The sequence below is a fragment of the Pinus tabuliformis genome, chromosome 4_1 (assembly GCF_031772625.1).
Source record: "Pinus tabuliformis cultivar Carrire ecotype Pingquan chromosome 4_1, CPIR1, whole genome shotgun sequence".
NCBI classification, from domain to species: Eukaryota; Viridiplantae; Streptophyta; class Pinopsida; order Pinales; family Pinaceae; genus Pinus; species Pinus tabuliformis.
Window position 1 is genome coordinate 903,929,630 of NC_142303.1, and position 16,024 is coordinate 903,945,653.

Below are 16,024 nucleotides of genomic sequence, written 5' to 3' on the forward strand. Positions count from 1 at the left end.
GTGGGAAGCTCTTCAGGGATAGGGGAATAATAGGCCTTGAATATAGTCCATTGATTAAACCTCTTGTGGGTGATGACAAGGGAACAACATAAGCTTCATCATAGAGTGTTGTCTAGTTGATAAGGCAGGGTTTGCCATGGATACCTCATCTGTCGAAACAATGAAGTTTCTAGTTTTCAAAGGCTTAGGAAGTGAGGATCCAAATCAGTTTTTGTTTGTTGCAAAGGATGTATCGAAAACATAATAGATTACAGATGATAACATAAATAAGGTGAAGTTAGCTATCGCTCTACAAGATCGCGCACTGACATGGTACATTAAGTATTCCACTGATAATCCATTGGCGTCATTAGTAGATACTCAGACCACTTTAAACAAATAATTTGGTAGGCCTAATTCTAACTCATAATCGATAATTAGATTTAAGGAAACCATGATGAGGCCCAGTGAAACACCCTGGGAGCTAGATTAAAGATTGAAGTGCGGGGTCCACGAAGCTAATATGAATCTCACAGACAGTCAGCAACGAGACTGGTTTATATCTGCACTCCTGCCCCACCTAAGGATTACTTTATCACTGCAAAAGATAGGAACGTAGGTAGAAGCTCTCGAAACCATGATGAGATTGCATGAGACACCTATTCAGGACACATCTTTGGGAGTCCAACAAATTCACTCACAGTTGCAAAAACCTCTATTTGGAATTGGAGATCTTGAAAAAAGAAAAAGAGGCCATGAGAGAGGTGCATGAAGAAGTTTGTTGTCTCAAATGTAAGATCCAGAGGCATGATAAGTATCATTGCCCTATCTTCGTGAATTATATCTCAAGGGGAGGGATGATGCCCCTGAGGCAGGAAGCTCCAGTAGGACCAGGTATGGGGCCCCTGCTACGGTATGCTATTTTTCAAGTGGCCAAAAAAATGTCACAAATAATTTTAATTTGCTGCAAAAGTTTGTACAGACACCGCAACAAAAGTTCTGCGATTTCTACAAATCGGTGGGCCATGATGAGCGTCATTTTCGAACATATGAATTAATGATGGAGAGGATGCCTACATATCGAATGCAAGCGAAAATTCAGCCTCTAGATCAGGGCACTGGGGGAGTGCATAGAGGATATCAGGAACGCGGATGAGGCCGTAGAGGAGGAGGACTTGGTAGGGGTCTTGGGCAGGTCATTTGCTACAATTGCAGAATGTCAGAACACTACACGCGGGAGTGTACAAAGTAGACATGCCGGTCATGTCAATACTGTACTCAGTTTGACCACACAATCAGAGAATGTCCTATGCTGATGGTCAAGATGTAGGAGAAGAAGGCACAGCTGTTGGGCATGGAATCCCCCCAAAGCATGTTTTGGGGCTCAAAGCCCAAGTTTTGGTCAAATGTATTGTATGACTTCGTGAATTACGAGCGCGGAGCGTGAAGTATAGGTTAAGTCATAGGGTTGTCTGCCCTAGAGTATTGTAATATAATGTAAAGTCATGTCGGCCTACCCAAGGTCCGTGGACCATGGGATTGTATAAATAGAGCGAGGCTGTAAGTTGTAAAATAAAATGGAAGAGGAACATACACATGGTTCAAGCATAGAGTAAGAGTCTAAGTGTATTAGGTCATAGTATTAGGAAGAGGCTTTGCAGCTGAGTGTGCAGAGGCCTAGTAGAGTCCACAGCTGACTGTGCGGACCCCTGCATCTGAGCACACAGGGTAGTGTCAAGTCTGTAATATTGATCGAAGAATAATAAAGAGAAGTTGATTCTCATTTCTGTGTATCTACTTGTGCATTGCCTTCTTTCAATATATATTATTTATTTATCGTGTGCACTGGTATGATTGCTGGATATGCTGTAATGATCACTAGTCTTAGACAAATATGTTAAGTAATCAGGTAATAACAAATTAAATAATGAGGAACTTGGGTATAATACGGGTTGTGTGAAAGTAGCATCATAGGTTGCGAAGGACTAACGAGTGCACATAATGACATGTGTGCAGGGTCAAACCGTAGACCTCCAGAAGCTCATCAGACATCCCCAGGGTGTGGAAACCTGGTTCTAGCACCCTCCCATACTACTCAGGGTGAGACCTCAATCCGCACTCCATGGACTATTGCCGAAAGGGCTAGTAGTACAGGGATTTTCTTGGTTAAATCACCTCTAAACCTAGGTCAGGCCCATACAAGCCAATAAATGGTTTCATTGTTGGGACTGGGATCTATATAAGGGATGTCTGATGTCGTGCCACTAGAATCCAACAAAGAAAGAAATTGAAGAGTATTTGGACAAGAAGATTCATGAGCTCGTGGCGGAGGAAAATAGAAATCCGCAAGTATCTAAGGAATAGTGGTTGGAGCGCTACTTGTATACGGAAATCCATGAAATTTTCTTTGCATCCCTTCCTTGTGAGCTGTATGAGTGGATCTTGAAGTTAGCAGATAGCGAGGGAAGGTTTAGGCTCGACAAACCAATAGTGTGGACTCTAGAATTAGTGTGTAGACTAGAAGCGTCAGGAGATAAGATTGCACGAGATATGGACCATTGGCTCGACCGAATAATAGGAGGATTTATCACTGAGTTTGCGGTAGACACGACCATCAGTTGCAGTGAGGCGGAGCGACATTTCCTCAAGGGACTGTGAGGTAAGTATACTAAATCTTTGAACACTTCAATTAAGATGTTATTGTGTGAAAAGCGGGTTATGTGAATAAATTAATGTTTTAGAGCTACGTGATGTGGGAAGATCTATAGAAGGAAAGGTAGTGAAGAATTAGAAACCAATCCCTTAATTTCACCCTCATGGGAAAGCGAGGAAGAGCTCACAAATATTCTCCGAAAAGCACGGTCAGTTTGATAAGGCAGTGAATTCCATCTTTACCACCTCCACCCACACCACCACCTGTCTCACCCTCCTCACCTCCATCTCTACCCACCCCACCTCTACCACCACCACAGTTCAGTATGGTGAGTGCGATCAAACTACCGGTATCGAGAGGAGTGGGGAACGAAGATGGAGACCAATTCTGGTTCGTGGTAAGAGCAGTATGGGAAGCACAAGTCGTCATGGATGACAATATTAAGAAGGCTACACTGGTGAGCACACTGTAGGATCGTGCATTAACATGGTATATCAAGCATTCTAATGACCACCCAAACACAGGAATTGTAGAAATCCAGGCCGTGCTGAACATGGAATTTAGCAGGCCAAAGTTAGAGACACAATCAATCATTAGGTTTAAGGAGATCGCTATGCTCTCGGGTGAGACCCCTTAGGATCTAGACCGAAGGCTAAAGAGTACGATTAGCAAATTCAATATGATGTTGGCAGATGGACAACATCACACATGGTTTGTAGCATCATTGACACTGCACTTAAGGACGATGTTGTCACAGCAAAAAATTTCCACCCATGCCAAAGCTTGAGAAATGGCGATGAGATTGCATGAGACCCCTATACAAGACCTTGGTTTAGGAGTCCAACAAATCCACGAACAATTGTAAAATCTGTGTTTGGAAATGAAAAGTTTGAAACTAGACAGGACACCTCGGCCGGAAGCACGCGAGGAGGTATGGTGCATAAAATGCAAAGGCCAAGGGCATGACAAGGACCACTATCCAGTGTTTGCGAAGTACATGGAAGGAGGAGGGTCGATGCCATTAAGACCAGAGGCACAAGCAGGGCCAAGCGCAACACCTGCATTATGGTGCGCGATTTGTCAGATAGGAGGAAAACACACTATAGATAATTGACATCTATTGCAGAAGTATACACAGAAGTCCTAGCAATTGTTTTGTAATTTCTATAGGTCGGTAGGCCATGATGAATGCACCTGCGGAAGCTACAAAAAAATGATGGATCGGACTCCTACCTACATGGTGTAGACCAAAGCGAGAGCACTTGACCCAAATGCAAGGATGGCGCGTGCTAGATTTCAGGGGTGCAGTCAAGGTCGAGGTGGAATGGGACCAGGAAGGGGTCGCAGACAAATAATTTGGTACAATTGTGGAGGGCCAGGGGTAGAAATTTCCCGCTGTAGATCGACAGATTATGCAATATATTAAAACACAATACAAGATCTATTTCTAAAACACTTTGTGGAAGCTTAATTGAATTGAGCAAGATCAAGAGAACACATATAACTGAGAATGAGAAATCAATCACACATATCACAGAAGATATAACCCGGGGAAAGCCTCGGCCTAAAACTCCAACTCTGTATTATCATACAAGTGGAGATCTTGTTCAAGTTACAAAAAGAATCAACTCTCAAGCTATCATGCTCTCTCTTCCATCAAAGAATACAACTCATAGACTGAATAGACATAGTATATGTCCTCTTCAAGCCCTCCAAGCCTCCTATTTCCTTGCACAATTTTTCTTGGGGTCCAATGATGTCACATGTGTGAATTGGCCTCATCAATTTCACTAAACCTAAAGAAGTAACTGCGCAATCCTCAAGGAAAGAATTCCTTCTGCATGCAAGGAATATTCACAATTGAATATTCTAGCAACTGATATTACATTGCCCCTCCATCTGATCTCAACTGGGTCTCTGTCTAAATTGACATGCATGAGTTATTTATGGGAGAATACTCAATTATTTGAAATGCAGTAATTACATGCATGCAAGCATTAACTAACTAAACTTACATTAATTCAACAAACTATTTGAATTAATCTAAGTGGACTTGTCTCAGTTAACTAAGTCAACTAATTACAACTCAATATTACAACTCATCCTTATCTCTTTAACTGATGGATAAATTGCTCAATTAATGGAGAAATTGTTGCATGTCCCCACATAGACTTCAAGTTTGATTTTCCTTAACTAATTAACTCAAGATGAATTAATTAATTAATTTACAAACTTCTGCTAAGATAAAATTCGAATTTTACTTCATTAATTTAGTTTAGGGACTAACTAAAATAAGAAGGTACCCTGAAATTCTATTTATAGAATGCTATTTTTAGCACTTCCATTTTTCCCTCCATTGTTGCTAAGATCAACACTGGCTGAACTGCTATTTATAGCAGTTCTATTTTTAGCAATTCTATTTTTAGCATATCTTGTTGCTATTTTCAACACTTCCTCTAAACAAGAAAGGGATTATCAGTAACCCCACTCCTGTCTCCGTGGAACTCGAACTTGCATCTTGACAATGCCTTACTGAAAATATCTGCATCCTGTTCCTTGGTCGAAACATACAGAAACAACATGATCCTCTTGACCACAACAGTCTCGAAGATAGTGATATCAGATATCTATGTGCTTGGAACTGTCATGAAAAACTGGATTCTCTGAGAGTTTGATACAGCTTTGGTTATCGCAGTAGATCACTATAGGATCCATCATCTAACCAAACAATCCCTCTAGAATCTTCCGCATCCAAATGGCCTCACATGCAGCCTGACTAGCAGCCATGTATTCAGCCTCTACTGAGCTAACTGTAACTAATCTTTGTTTCTGGTTGTACCAAGAAACTGTAGTTGAACCAAGGTTGAAGATTCCTCTAGAAGTGATCTTCCAGTCTGATGGACTCCCTGCCCAGTCCGCATCTATGAAGCCCTGAAGCTTCACTCCCTCTATCCATTTGTACCATAATTCGAACTGAGATGTGGCTCTGAGGTATCTTAGCACATGCTTCGCTACCTTGCAAAACATCTTGGTAGGCTGAACCATAGCTTGATTCAGCTAGTCCATCGCAAAGCATAAGTTAGGTCGTGTATTCATTAGATACATAAGTGAACCCACGAGCTGCCGATAAATAGTAGTAGCTACTACCTCACCAGAAGTAGCATCCTCCTTCCTCCAGTTCCCGACTAGAGGAGTCTGCATGGGCTTGCACTTCTCCCTGTGAAAGTGCCTGAGTATCTCATTGGAATACTTGCCTTGAGACACAAATACTTCCCCATATTTTTGCCACACTTCCATGCCTAGAAAGTAGTGCATAAGGCCCATGTACTTCATCTCGAACTCTTTCGCAAGGTCCTCCTTGCAAGACTGTATCAGCTGATCATCACTTGTCAAAATTAGATCATCGACATAAAGAACAATGATCAATGGTTTACCTTCTACCATGATGTGGTAAGGGTTCGTATCTGCTTCACTCTTAGTGAAGCCAAAACTGGTGAAATAGCTGTCGATCCTTGTGTACCAAGCACGGGGTGCTTGCTTCAGCCCATACAGAGCCCTCTTGAGTCTGTACACATGTGACTCATGATCGAAGGTTTCAAAGCCTTCTGGCTACTCAATGTACACCTCCTCTTCAATCTTCCCATTGAGGAATGTTGTCTTCACATCCATCTGGTGGATCTTCCATGCCATATGAGTTGATAGTGCCAACATCAATCTAATCGATGACTACCTTGCTACAGGAGCAAAAGTCTCATCGTAGTCGATCCCCTTGACCTATGAGAAACCCCGGGCAACAAACCTTGCCTTATGTTTCTCAACACTACCATTAGCTGCCTGCTTTACCTTGTAAAGCCATCTGGAACTCACCACTAACTTGCCCTGAGGCATTGGGACAACATCCCACACATTATTTCGAATGATAGAGTTGTACTCCTCTACCATTGCATCAACCTAGATTGGTTGTTGCACTGCCTCCTCGAATGAAGAAGGTTCGATATCTACACACTCCCCAACTAGGGCCATGTACCCAGTGTACCACTTGGGTGAACTCCTCTGTCTATTTTGAGAAGATGGCTGTCCCACATTCTCCTGCACATCCAGCATCAACCTGTCAGCTTCCCTTGAGTGTTTCCACCCATCTCTGGAAGTATCAACACAAGTGGATGTCTCCACTCCCGGTTCCTCTACATGCGACTGCTCCGCATCAACATGAGGCTCCTCATCCTTAGGAACTAAAAGTTCCTCATCTGCATGTAACTCAAGCTCCTCTCAAGTGATAAGTGCATGCCTTTCTGCTCATCGAACTTCAGATCCCTGCATACCACAGTCCTCTGAGTGGAAGGTAGGTACACCCGATAGTTGTGGGGTGTATCCGTGTACACCACAAGTATTCCCAACTCAGTTGTTGGGTCTAGCTTCTTCCTGGCATCGTTGGTCGCATGATAGTAAACTGATGATCCAAAGTTTCAGAAGTGACTTACATAAGGTCGCTTCTTAGAATAGGCCTCCATAGGTGTCCTCATCTCCAGTATATGGTGCAGGCTTCTATTCTGCAAGTATACTGTTGTATTGCATGCCTCAGCCCACAAATGCAGTGGTAGGGTTTGGCATGCAACATCGCTTGAGATACTCCCACAAATTATCTATTCTTCCTTTCGGCCGCCCCATTCTGCTATGGGTTATGGGGTGCCGCCAATTCGCGTTTAATACCTTCTGTAGCACAGAAGTTTTTAACCTGTTGGGAGACATACTCTCCACCATTGTCACTACGCAAGGCCTTTATTTTCTTTCCAGATTCTTTCTCTGCCAAGGCTTTAAACTCACAAAACCTCAAGAAGGTCTGATCCTTCTTTTGCATAAAGTAGATCCAGCATCTACGAGAAAAATCATCAATAAAAGTAACATAGTACCTTTATTTAGCGGTGGAGGCTATAGAGAAAGGTCCACAAACATCTGAGTGAACTCGCTCCAGGATTGCTCTAGCTCTACTGTCTCGATCCAGAAAGGAAGATTTCGCATACTTACCCAAGGTACAACCTTTGCATGTAGTCGTCGCTCAAGTTTTACCTTGGGTAATCTGGTAGAAATCTGCTGCACGATCTTCAAGGCTCCATGGTTCAAGTGGCCCAGGCTTCTATGCCATAGCTCACCAACATCTTGGCTCTGCACCATCTCAACTTTGGAACTCAAAGCAGCACAGTTGTCTACCTCCAGCTTGTGGAGATTCTTGACTCAAATCCCTATTCGCTTTGTCTATCCAGTACTGATATGCCTCAAGAATACCTTTCCTTAACTAAACACTACATCATAGCCTTTATCTTCTAGCATAGTGACAGACACAAGATTCTTCTTCAGACCTAGTACATACTTTGCATCAGTCAGGGTGAGGGGAGCTCCATGCTCCCTCTAAAACACAACTGTACCTTCACCTGAAACACGGTACTTTCCATCATCAGTCATCTTGATCCGCATCTGGAGATCCTTCTCCTCCAAGGTACTAAAAGTATTCTTGTCACCTGACAAGCGGAATGAAGGTGCACTTTCCAGGTACCACACACATCCCACCATGGATGAAACCATGCATGCAATAAATGAGAAATCCAGCTCAAACTATGAGGCTAGTGCCTCACCATCAGATCCCTTTGAGGAACCCTTCTTGGATTTCTTCTATGTACAATTCACAACATAATGGCCCACTTCATCACAATGAAAGCATCGCACTTTCAATGTGTCAATCTTCTTCCCACCATGGGAAGAACTGGATTTGGGATGGGATGCCTTCCCTTTCCCTTTCCTTGCCTTACTCACTAAGGCTAGATTTTCCTCATCATCTTTCTTCGATGAGGATCCATCTCTGATGCTTCTTCTTATTTCCTCTTGCATCAGATCTGACCAAATTCGTTCCCAATCTAGCAGTTTTTCTCTTCCATTAACTGAGTCTTGGTAGCTATGCCAGCTCTTAGGAAGACCAAGGAGTGCAAAACTCACCATGTCATCATCAACGGTTGTCATCCCTACACTTCCAAGCTCATTCCTGCAAGTGGTGAGCTTGTTTAGATATGTATATATCATGTTGCCCTCTTCACACTTGTTCTTACGAAGCTTGTCTTTCAGCGCTAGCTTCCTCTGATCACTACTATTCTGATATATATATTTCAATGTTTTCCTCATCAAAAATGGAGTCTCCTTCCCATGGAGGCTCGAGATAATGTGATCTCAAACTCCCTCCAAGAGGATTCTCCTTGCTCTAGCCACACATTTCTTCCATTCTGCCAATTGAGTAGCATCAGTTGGCTTGGGGACTTCTTGATCAAAGAATTACTTTAGACCGTTATCCACTAATAATGCTTCCATGGGATCCTTCCAGGCTATATAATTTGAGCTGCCATTAAGGCCATACTTGAGCCTTAAACCATTGAATGCCATAGGTGAAATAGAGATGTGATAAGAACTCGATTTCTATATTCAGGAACCAAACTTCAAACTTCTCCTTATTTTATATTGTTCTTCGCCTTGATCACCTTTGCTCTCATACCATGTAGAAATTTCCCACTGTAGATCACCAGATTATGCAATATACTAAAACACAGTACAAGGTCTACTTCTACAACACCTTGTGGAAGCTTAATCGAATTGATCAAGATCAAGAGAACACATATAATCAAGAATGAGAAATCAATCACACATAACATAGAAGATATAACCCAGGGAAAGCCTCAGCCTAAAACCCCAACTCTGTATTATCATACAAGTGGAAATCTTATTCAAGTTACAAAAAGAATCAACTCTCAAGCTATCCTGCTCTCTCTACCATCAAACAATACAACTCATAGACTGAATAGACATAGTATATGTCCTCCTTAAGCCCTCCAAGCCTCCTATTTCCTTGCGCAATTTTTCTTGGGGTCCAATGATGTCACATGTGTGAATTGGCATCATCACACTCACTAAACCTAAGGAATTAATTGCATAATCCTCAAGGAAAATTCTTTTTGCATGCAAGGAATATTCACAATGGAATATTCTAGAAACTGATAGTACACTACCCCTCCATCTGATCTCAACTAGGTCCCTGTCTGAACTGACATGCATGAGTTATTTATGAGAGAATACTCAGTTATCTGAAGTGCAGTAGTTACATGCATGCAAGCATTAACTAACTGAACTTACATTAATTCAACAAACTATTTGAATTAATCTAACTGGACTTGACTCAGTTAACTGAGTCAACTAATTACAACTCATCCTTATCTCTTTAACTGATGGATAAATTGCTCAATTAATGGAGAAATTGTTGCATGTCCCCACATAGACTTCAAGTTTGATTTTCCTTAACTAATTAACTCAAGATGAATTAATTAATTAATTTAAAAACTGTTGCTAAGATCAAATTCAAATTTTACTTCACTATTTTAATTTAGGGACTAACTAAAGTAGGAAGGTATCCTGAAATGCTATTTATAGAATGTTATTTTTAGCACTTCTATTTTTCCATCCATTATTGCTAAGATCAACGCTCGCTAAACTGCTATTCATAGCAGTGGTATTTTTAGCAATTCTATTTTTATCATTTCTTGTTGCTATTTTCAACACTAGGGCACTATGCTCACAATTGTTCAAACCTGACAAGGACATCATGTTTGTATTGTACTCAGTTTTATCATGAGGCAGAAGACTACCCTTTGCTAATAGTGAGGATGCATGAAAAAGTGGTACTCCAGCCCCCTCCAACTCAGAATTTGTAGATGATGAGGTCTGAGCTGTGCGAAAAAGACCCAAATGTAAACATGATGCTCAGAAGCGATATGACCATGACCGATGATAAAGGGAAGTAGCCAGAAGAAAGTGCGTGGTTTCACAAGGCTCCTACAAAGGAACCTGAACTTGATTTAGAACACGCGAAGGAGACTTTCATGGAAGCTAAGAAGAGCTTCATGGAGGCCTCCACTTTAGCTAGTATGGATCAACTAGAACCTGGGATGGATCCTTCAATGCTCACTACCTTTCTGGAGACATGCATGAAACTGTTGTGTGACAAAAAGGCTGTCAAAGGACTATAGGAACTTATCACTAGGTGCGCGGGGTTAGGAGAGCCATGCGTGGTCCGGAAGCTTGGAAAGCATGCATTGCACACAGGAAGGGAAATGAGATTGACTGCGCAAATCGGTGAGTATGAAATGGATGAGGTAATCCTGGATCTTGGATCAAACGTGAATGTACTGCCAAAACAAACATGGGAACGCATGGGTAGACCCGCGTTGCAGTGGTCCCCTAAATAGTTACAAATGGTGAACCAACAAATTTTTTTTCCCATGGGAATATTGCAAGGTGTAACAATAGATATTGAAGGTACGAGTGCGCAAGTGGAATTTGAAGTGATAGATATTTTCGATGAAAGTAATCCCTATCCTGAACTACTAGGAATAGACGGGGCCATTGATATGAATGGAATCATAAATCTGAAGAAGCACAAAATGATCTTTGAGAAGAAGTCACTATGCATAGTAGTACCACTAGATCTAGCCGAAGGAGCGTGATACACTGAACTGGTGCATGGCGATGATAGTGATGACGATCTCGATTGTATTTACAAAATAACTGCACGAGAAGAGGATTGAGTGAATCCGACTACAGATGGAAGGATTTCATGGGAGCATGAAAGCTCCTACACTTCAGATTCAGACGAAGAGATAGAGCGATGGAAGAATCGGTTGCACAAGGTAACAACGCTTAATTGCAACATGATGATTAGATCATTACGCTGCGTGACAATAGAGGCAAGGGATCTGCTGAGATATGATGGATTAACGATGGTGGATGAATTTTTGAGAAAATTTGAAAGCACAGTACTAGAACAGTAGCGATTTGATGCTCTAAAATGGGTGCTGCGTGCAACGCCTGACCGATGGTGAGATACGCATCAAGGAAATTTTGAGAACGGGCGCGGATGCAGAAGAATGATGTGCCTACGATACAGGAAACCACAGATATAGCTAGTAGAAAAATATGATGGATGAGATGATCCATGCACACACCTCGTGAAATGGACCGAGGTCTACGGGGAAGAGCCACAACCTGAATGGGTACATTTATTCTATCATACCCTCGATGTCATACCCATGAATTGGTATACTGAGACCAAGCTTCACTATGGAACAAGCGAATGGGATGTCTTGCATGAGGGATTTCCGTTAACCTTCACATTTGAAGATCATTGGTCAGATACTATTGACGATGTGCTATAGGCAGTAAAAACAACTATCTTCAAAATACCCCAGGAGCCAATGGAAGTACTTCAGCCAGAATGGGCGACATAGTTGAGTTGCGCACTAGAGTGTTATGATGTAAATATTGAGGAGGAGGATGAGGACCCACGAAACATTAACATTTTAGAAATGGAAGACCTCGACATCACCGCGCCGCTAAAGACGAAGTAGGCTAACATTTGAATGGAGGCAGAGCCGAATTACACAATTCTTGGGAACTATTGGGACAATGCCACTGTGGATAAGGTCGATGAGTTTCTCCGCGAATACCAAGACTTTTTCCCGACCAAAATTACGGACTTAAAAGGGATCGTTGGCGATTTAGTGATGATGAAGATCACCCTAAAACCAGATGTGAAGCCAGTTAAGCAATGACCTTAACACTTGAATCCAAAGTATAAAGAAAAGGTCCGCGACGAATTAGACAAAATGCTCGCAGCTGGAATTATTAAATTAGTGGAAGAATTTGACTGGGTGAGTCCTATGGTAGTACAGGATAAAAAACAAAAGGCTAAAATAAGAATATGCATAGACCTCAGGAAGTTGAACAATGCCTGTGTACACGATCCATTCCGAACACCATCCATAGATGAAGTATTGGAGAATTTGGGCGGTAAGGAAGCATACTCATTCACGGATGGGTTCTCAGGGTACCATCGGATCAAGATCGTGCCGAAAGATAGGAGCAAAACAACCTTCACAATAGAATGGGGCTGCTTTCAATACATTGTTATGCCGTTTGGACTGAAGAACATGCGAGCTATATTTTCGCACATCGTGGTAGCCACATTCAAAGAATACATCCACAAGTTTTTAGAGGTCTATCTGGATGATTGGACTTTCTTTGGATTAGTTAAGTAGCATGTAGAGAGCTTACAATTGATGCGAGATACTTGCCGCTGACAACAAATTGCGCTGAACTTGAAGAAGTGCACATTCCTCGTTCCCTTGGGAAACCTGCTGGGACATGTGGTCTGCAAACAAGGATTGATGGTGGACCCTGTGAAGATTGTCGTTATCATAAATTTGGAAGTAGTGTGAAGTGTTAAACAACTGCACGCTACCTTTGGACACACTGGATACTATAGGAAGTTCATCAAAAGTGTTTCCCAAATAACCGCGCCGATGGAAAAGTTTTTGAAAAAAGACGTTACATATTGCTGGAATGATGATTGCATGAAGAGTTTGGATGTCCTGAAGGGGAAATTGGCCTCCGCTTCAATCCTGGTCTTCCCGAAATGGGATGTGGAATTTCATGTACATGTTGATGCATCATGTATCGCGTTGGGAGCCATACTCACACAGGAGGGCGCAGAGGGTGTGGATCACCCGATCGCATTTGTGAGTCGAAGATTGTCCAAAGTAGAAAGGAACTACTCTACCACCGAGCGTGAGGGGTTGGAAATGGTGTATGCGCTCCAAAAATACTGACACTATTTACTCCGGGGACATTTCAAGATGTATACTGACCATTCCACATTGAAATACTTGGTGAATAAGTGTGTGTTGGGGGGGGCGCATATGAAAATGACTCTTATTATTTTAAGAATATGATTTTTAGGTCATAGTCAAGCCGGGACACCTAAACGCATGGCCATATCACTTGTCACGAATTGAGATGGGCAAGGAACCCACAAATTTGGAGGAGGGAGTACCTGATGCACAGATCTTTGCAGTGCGCATCGCGGACAAACACTTTGAAGATATAATCCATTTTCTAACAACAGGGACTGCGCTAAAGGAATACTTAGTCCAACAGAATAAGGAATTGGTGGTGTGTGCGGCAGAATTTTCTGTCATTGCGGGGCACCTCTACAAGATGGGCAATGATAAGATATTGTGAAGATATGTACCTGAATTTGAATGAGGTCAGATCCTCACAGAAGCACATCAGGGCACTACACGAGGACACTATATAGGATGCACGACCACACAAAAGATTCTTCATGCATGGTTATGGTGGCCGACCCAGCACCAGGATTCAGAAGTGCACTGTAAGGCATGTGATTTATGTCAAAGGATTGGAAAACCATCACGAAGGGATGATATGCCACTAAATCCCCAAATGAAACTACAACTGTTTGAAAAATGGGCAATCGACTTTGTGGGCCTGATCAAACCTTAGGGAAAGATGGGTGCGTGCTACATCATCACCACGACAGAGTACCTGACAAGATGGGTGGAAGCGTAGCTGGTCAAGGACTGCATAGCCACTACGACTGCGAAGTTTTTGTTCGAAAATGTGTTGACACGATTTGGCTGTCCGAAAACTTAATGAGCAATCACGGAACACATTTCTAGAATGAAACCATCAGCGCGCTCATAGAAGGGTTCCAGGTGTATCATCAGAAAAGTATACCATACCACCCACAAGCCAATGGGACAGTAGAGACATTCAACAAAATACTGGAGATTGCACTGACCAAAGTATGTAACGTGCAGTGAAACGACTGGGACCTACACGTACCTATCGTCTTATGGGCATATAGGACAACGTGTAAGAAATTGATGGTATAGAAACATTTTCGGTTATTCTATGGCACGAAAGCTATCATGCTGATGGAATACATGTACCTAGTATATGAATATTAAGGCTTGCACAATTAGAAGAACTCAAGGAAGAACAATTTTTGGTTGGATTTTATTAGCAGGTACAAAAGTAGCATGAAGAGTCCTGGCACAACCATGATATCAAGTTGCACACCTTCAAGGTAAACGACATAGTACTTTTGTATGCCAGTAAGTTTGAAAAATTTCTGGGAAAATTCAGAATGCACTGGCTGGGACCATATGTGGTAAAGGAGGTCACAGACGGAGGCACGGTCCAGCTAGTCAAATTAAATGGGGAACCCTTCCTAGGCAAAGTAAACAACAGTTGCTTGAAACCCTACATGGGTGGGCCGACTCTCTGACTAACTAGCCGAAGCACAACCTTCGTGACTCGAGGAGCCGTATAAGGGCGCAGGATCAACAAACCACATAATAAGGCACTACAGACCTTCGAGCAGATCGGGACCATTTGGAGGGAGTCCATAGCAAGATTTTCATGCTGATTAAGTGACTCAGGACGAGTCACGATGATTATGTTGGGGGCTTATTCGGCATGGAATCCCCCCACAACATGTTTTGGGGTTTAAATCCCAAGTTTTGGTCAAATGTATTGTATGACTCTGCAAATTGCAGGCGCGGAGTGTGAAGTATAGGTTAACTCATAAGGCTGTCACCCTAGAGTATTGTAATATAATGTAAATTCATGTTGGCCTACCCATGGTCTGTGGACCATGGGATTGTATAAATACAGCGAGGCTCTAAGTTGTAAAAGAAAATGGAAGAGGAAAATACACATGGTTCGAGCATAGAGTAAGAGTCTAAGTGTATTGGGTCGTAGTAGTAGGAAGAGGCTCTGCAGCTAAGTGCACAGAGGCCTAGTAGAGTCCATAGCTGAGTGCACAGATCCCTGCAGCTGAGCGTGTAGGGCGGTGTTGAGTCTGTAATCTTGATCAAAGAATAATAAAGAGAAGTTGATTCCTATTTCTATGTATCTACTTGTGCATTGCCTTCTTTATATTTATATTGTTTATTTATCGTGCGCACTGATATGATTGTTGGGTATGTTGTAATGATCACTAGTCTTACCAAAATAAGTTAAGTAATTGGGTAATAACAGATTAAATAGCGAGGAACTTGGGTATAATATGGGTTGCAACTCGTGTAGGGTTGCGCGAAAGTAGCATCACTGGTTGTGAAGGACTACCAAGTGCGCGTAGTGACGTGCACGCAGGGTCAAACCGCAGACCTCCAGAAGCTCATCAGACATCCCCAGGCTGTAGAAACCTGGTTCTAGCACCCTCCCATACTACTTTGGGTAAGACCTCAGTTCGCACTTTGTGGACAGTTGCCGAAAGGGCCAGAAGTACTAGGATTTGCTTAGCTAAATCACCTTTGAACCTGGGTCAGGCCCATACAAGCCAACAAAAGCCTAAGCATCCTACTGAGAACTTACAGATGATGAGGGTTGAGCCCCACGAAGAGGACTCGAATGTGAATATCGTGCTGCAAAGTGGGATGACGACTAGTGATGATAAGGGAAAACAACCTGAGCAAGGTGGATGGGTCCGCAAGGCCC